The following is a 6,577-nucleotide window of genomic DNA, read 5'->3' as shown; positions in this document are numbered from 1 at the left end:
TCTCCCTCAATTTCCCCGCATTTTGGCGCATTTTTCTCAATTATACGTATTTTCCGGCAATTTTCGTAATTTAACCGATTTTATGTCACTTCTGCTCATGGATCATGACATCACTTCTCGTAACGTTTTGCAAAAATTGTTTGTGAATTTGGTGCAGTGGTGCACACCTAGTGCAGCTGCGAAATTTTTTCCCTATGTGTGTATGACTGTATCAGTTTCAGATGGGGGAACCTGCAAGAATTAAACCCATAGAGCATGGACCATCAGTTGTCAGTCGCATCAGTCGAGGATTGGAATGATTTTCACACACCCAGACGAGCATGACCCTCAGTCATCTACATTTTTGTCGTATTTTCGTAATTTTACCAGGTTTTTGTAGTTCGTAGTTTTACTCCGTTGGATGTTATAAAAATAACGAGGAGAGGGGGTGGGGGGGGGGGGGGGGAGAGAAAGAGAGAGAGAGAGAGAGAGAGAGAGAGAGAGAGAGAGAGAGAGAGAGAGAGAGAGAAAGAGAGAGAGAGAGACTGTGCTGTCAGCGAGGCCACTGACGCCATTACACTGTCGTATATCTAACGTAGTAATCATAGGAATATGATAATGAGATCAGGACACGTACAGGGTGATATTTATATACCATCATTCCATATCGATACATTGTAGATGTTATGCTTCTGAATTTCTTCGTACAGTCCGCGTATACTCTATATGGTTGTGAATCTCCTCGTGCACGTTAGTGTTCTATTTTTCTCGTTGTGACAGCTCTCTACCTAGTCAGTGACAGGAGGAGAATTAGACAGCTTCCTAATGGAACAGTGCTGTCGGAACGTGATGGGATTTAGAGAGAATTAGCAGGGATGTGTGACTTGCCTGGAGACTTCTTCTACTCGTGGAAATCATGGGGATTCCTACGCTATACGTCGAAGACTGGAAGATTCATGAGAATATGAGTATAAGGCAGGTAAGTGATACTCCGACGCAAGGGGAGTTGAGAGGTGAGCTCTATACCGTTTCTTCCAAACGTTGTGGGCAAACATATTACAACCTCTCACATACCGTCACGCGGAGTGGATGCAGTGTGAAAATCAGGGGCTAATACAAAGATTTTTACCGAGAGACACAAGTTACGTCTTTTGTTTTCTCGATATGTAAGAGACAACTTTCTTCTGTGAGTTTTGTGTGCCTATAAATGGATGGAGTGACGTCTTAATAGATACACTAAATTTACATTTACACCTATCTGCTTACTTCAGAAGCCATTGTACGGTATGTGGTGATGGGTACCCTGTGCCGCTACTAGTCAGTCTCTTTCTTATTCCCTCGCAAATAGAGCGAGGGAGGAAGACTGCCTATACGCCTCCTTGTGAGCGCTAATTTCTAGTATCTTATCTTTGTAGTCCTTGTGCAGACTGTACGTTGATGGTGGTACAATCCTTCTGCAGTCTGTTCTCAAAAGTGTTCCTCGCAAAGAACATCGTTTTCCCTCCAGGGATTCCCATTTGAGCTACCTGCTGATTGTAATTCGACTGCTGGAAAAAAGTTACTTGCCTTGCAACGTGGCTCTCATGATCACTTTAATTAATTAGCCTATCAATTTGATATCAGTGACGTGCTCCCGGGCAGATGGAAGAGCACCACGGATATGATTTGGAGGTTGAAGTGGTAATCAGGTGTCTTTTCGTTGCGATGAGATCTTTTAACGAAATTTCTATCTCCCACCTACATAGAGACATATGACCATCGTAATGAGATCAGCAATATTACCGAGTTTATAAAGTGATACAACCCTGATATTTATAATTTCTCTGTGCTGTTACCTTAAGGCTTCGTATGTGATTAAGCATTTGATTACTTTAAGAGAGTTTGAAAGTGAGGTAGCATCATGTGACACAGGTACAGCATGCTCTTAGCACTCCATCACGAGCCTAAAATGCGTTTAATATTTTAGTCCTGTGATGCAGGACATAACAGATATTATGCTGACTAGAGCACACTTTTTACCTGATGAGAGAATACTTAGAGGAAATATCGCCCATGCAATACTGTTATAAGATTTTCGCAAGTAAATACTTCAGCGATGTGAAAACGCGTGTGCGCCCCGATTTCTTCTGTCTTCGAAAATACACTACTGGCCATTGAAATTGCTACACCAAGAAGATGACGTGCTACAGACGCGAAATTTAACCGACGGGAAGAAGGTGCTGTGTTATGCAAATGATAAGCTTTTCAGAGCATCCACACAAGGTTGGCGCCGGTGGCGACACCTACAATGTGCTGACATGAGGAAAGTTTCCAACCGATTTCTCATACACAAACAGCAGTTGACCGGCGCTGCCTGGTGAAACGTTGTTGTGATGCCTCGTGTAAGGAGGAGAAATGCGTACCATCACGTTTCCGACTTTGATAAAGGTCGATTGTAGCCTACCGCGATTGCGGTTTATCGTATCGCGACACCGCTGCTCGCGTTGGTCGAGATCCAATGACTGTTAGCAGAATATGGAATCGGTGGCTTCAGGAGGGTAATACGGAACGCCATGCTGGATCCCAACGGCCTCGTACCACTAGCAGTCGAGATGACAGGCATCTTATCCGCATGGTTGTAACGGATCGTGCAGCCACGTCTCGATCCCTGACTCAACAAATGAGGACGTTTGCAAGACAACAACCATGTGCACGAACAGTTCGACGACGTTCGCAGCAGCATGGAGTATCAGCTCGGAGACCACGGCCGCGGTTATACTTGACTCTGCATCACAGACAGGAGCACCTGCGATGGTGTACTCAACGACGAACCTGGGTGCACGAATGGCAAAACGTCATTTTTTTTCGGATGAATCCAGGTTCTGTTTACAGAATCATGATGGTTGCATCCGTGTTTGGCGACATCGCGGCGAACGCACATTGGAAGCGTGTATTCGTCATCGCCATACTGGCGTATCACCCGGCGTGATGGTATGGGATGCCATTGGTTACACGTCTCGGTCATCTCTTGTTCGCATTGACGGCACTTTGAACAGTGGACGTTACATTTCAGATGTGTTACGACCCGTGGCTCTACCCTTCATTCGATCTCTGCGAAACCCTACATTTCAGCAGGATAATGCACGACCGCATGTTGCACGTCCTGTACGGGCCTTTGTGGATACAGAAAATGTTCGACTGCTGCCCTGGCCAGCACATTCTCCAGATCTCTCACCAACTGAAAACGTCTGGCCAATTAGTGGCCGAGCAACTGGCTCGTCACAATACGCCAGTCACTACTCTTGATGAACTGTGGAATCGTGTTGAAGCTGCATGGGCAGCTGTACCTGTACACGCCATCCAAGCTCTGTTTGACTCAATGCCCAGGCGTATCAAGGCCGTTATTATGGCCAGAGGTGGTTGTTCTGGGTACTGATTTCTCAGGATCTATGCACCCAAATTGCGTGAAAATGTAATCACATGTCAGTTCTAGTATAATATATTTATCCACTGAATACCCGCTTATCATCTGCATTTCTTCTTGGTGTAGCAATTTTAATGGCAGGTAGTGTAACTTGAAACAAATGGATAAATCTACATTGCGCGTGAGAAATTCTAGGTGTATGGTCAACGACATCCCTGTCTCGGAAACTGGGGAGAGTCTATGACAGGGTGGAAGTGCAATTACAGCTATACTTCCAAGGCATGCTTGCTTGTCTCGCAGGAGGTCGCGACCGGCGGCACAAGTGGGCATCAGGCCTCAGTCGATTGGAAGCTGCAAGTTAGTTACAAAGAATGCCTCAACGTGTCGCCTCTTGCCAACAGCCGCAGGGACAGGTCCCAGCGGCAGTGCTCTCCAAATGACTGATGAGCCAAGCAAGTAACCAGTATGCTGGGTGAGTGACGATAGAAGTGGACACGCGTGTTGCATGAGAGGATTCAATATGATGGATGTCTGCACTGGACGATTATTGCCCCCCATGTACAGTCGTGGACAAAACGAGCGAGACCCCTCGCCTTTTCGTTATGCTGATCCGCACAGCTTTGAAGTCTGCTACACAGCATAACAGGCAAGGCGACGAAGTGCTACCAACATACTATGCACAGGCGTGAAATTGACAGACTATCCGAACTTTGTCAGCCTGTTTTCAGTCATGTATGAACTGTACTGATAAAAATGAATTTCAGTTTATCGAGACAACATAACTGTTTTAGTAAGACAAAGTACCCAGATCGTTACGAATTAGCAAAATATTATGCGTATTCGGCTGCGAAACGGTCTGTGTCAACATTCAGACCAGTCATACTGGATTACCGTTGCTGACCTACCATGAAAATGTGCAAATTTAGCAATGCATGAAGATTCATAACGAAATTCAGTCAAAAATCATTCAGTGCCACACGTAAGTCAATTCAGTTATTGACAGAAGCGGAAAAAGTAATCAGTAAGAAGTATGAAATTCTACAAGATCTTCATATTTACATCCATAAGACGCCGGTACAGAATAAAGGTAGCAATAAAATATATTGGGGAGCGAGAATTTCTTAAAATTGCTGTACTGCCAGTCTATCTGCCTCCATCGAGATTAGAACCGAAAACAAACCAGAACTCCCTTGCAGTAGCAAACACCTTTCACTGCGCTAGCAGACAACCCAGGCAAACAGCCCTCTATTATTACCCCAGACTTGAATAAGCCGGCAATTTCGCAATGAAAATGGCAAAATGATCTGCAGTTTCCGTTGCACAGAGCTTTCTGGACTCAAAAACAAAAATTTTCTACCTTTATGTCACCGCTTATGTGACAATCATTCGGGATGTTTACCGAAATAACAAAATACTGTTATTAGCGAGTAAATTTAGTAGGATAATTCTGCACCACCCCAGGAAATAAACGGCTACATAGCTGCCAAACGTATTCTACAATGTTTCGAATTCTCCAGTAGACTCGCCACAGTCAAAAAACGTTCATTAGCCGAAGTGTTTCTTAAGCTACCCGGCAATGGGAATGCTCGCACTTCTAAAACGCGGTGGCATTAATACTGGGATCTGAATTACCACGTGTATAGGCTAATTCGTAACGATCTGGGGTACTTTGTCTTACTAAAACAGTTATGTTATCTCGATAAGCTGAAATCCATTCATATTAGTACAGCTCATACTAATTAGCGTTTCTTCTTTCATTTATATCTTATATTTACTTGTTGTGTGCAACACACTAATCAGCATTAATATAGTCATACACATGATTGAAAACAGTCTGAGAAAATTCGGATAGTTTGTCAATTTCACGCCTGTGCATAGTATGTTGGTAACACATCGTCGCCTTGCCTGTTATGCTGAGTAGCATATTTTAAAGCTGTGCGGATCAGCATAACGAAAAGGCGAGGGGTGTCCAGATTGTCCCACTCCTCAATAGCACTTCAGCGTAGATCCCTAAGAGTGGTCGGTGGGTCACGTCGTCCATAAACAGCCCTTTTCAATCTATCCCAGGCATGTTTGAAAGGGTTCATGTCTGCAGAGCATGCTGGCAACTCTAGTTGAGCGATGTCGTTATCCTGAAGGAAGTCATTCACAAGATGTGCATGATGTGGGTGCGAATTGTCGTTTATGAAGATCAATGCCTCACCAATATGTTGCCAATATGGTTGCACTATCAGTCGGAGGATGGCATTCACGTATCGTACAGCCATTATGGCGCCTTCCATGACCACCAGCGGCATACGTCGGCCCCACATAATGTCACCCCAAAACAGCAGGGAACCTCCACCTTGCTGCAATCGCTGGACGTTATACATCTCTGGAAGGCTACATTGTGCACATACCACACAGAACCGATATTTTGTGGAAGTATTTTTTCATTTTACACTTTGTTACCATATCGTAGAGAAACCTGCAGGAAGGACGTATGTCATGCACTGGAAATATATTTCTTACATTGGAATGCTAACAGCGCTGCATTCCACATGACTGATAGGTCGGAAACTGAAGCGATCTAACGTTATAGCCTGCTTTAAGTGCAGAACTGTGTAGCCTTAGGGCTGCGTGTGTTTATGTTCCCTCTTACCAATACCATCCTGGTACTGATCCCAGACACTAGAACAATACCTTAAAATTGATAGCGTAGTTGATTTAAGTAAAATTCTTCGAACTCCATCCGTCTGGAGCTCCATCATGCATAAATACCACCCATTTCTTTTTCTTCTTAACCGTCTCCTATTACATCACAGCACTTCCAAATCTACTGCTATATACCGATAAGGGGTGCTAACCTCCTCGACATGGGCGCGTCTGGAGAAATCTTGTGCACTTGGAAGGGCGACGACTCAACAAGCTCCATTCATTCACGAGACGTGGAATGTAGCAGTCTACTTCTGGTGAGCTGCAGATTAAATTGGTAACGGTACTACATGGTGGATTGGTTCAAAACAGTGCGAGGGAGTCTTCCAGTCTCTTATTTCACCCTAAGACTGTGAGAATGCTCAGTGACTCCAATCCACGTAGAGATAGATCGTAAATTATGCACTATGCTCTAGGTGCTAGAAATATGTAAAGCGCTATCTGGTATACTTCGATGATGTGAATTTTCGAGAATTAAAAATGAATGAACGTACTGCACAG

The sequence above is a fragment of the Schistocerca piceifrons genome, chromosome X (assembly GCF_021461385.2).
Source record: "Schistocerca piceifrons isolate TAMUIC-IGC-003096 chromosome X, iqSchPice1.1, whole genome shotgun sequence".
NCBI classification, from domain to species: domain Eukaryota; kingdom Metazoa; phylum Arthropoda; class Insecta; order Orthoptera; family Acrididae; genus Schistocerca; species Schistocerca piceifrons.
The sequence above is the reverse complement of the archived record's forward strand: the minus strand, read 5'-3'. Positions refer to the sequence as shown.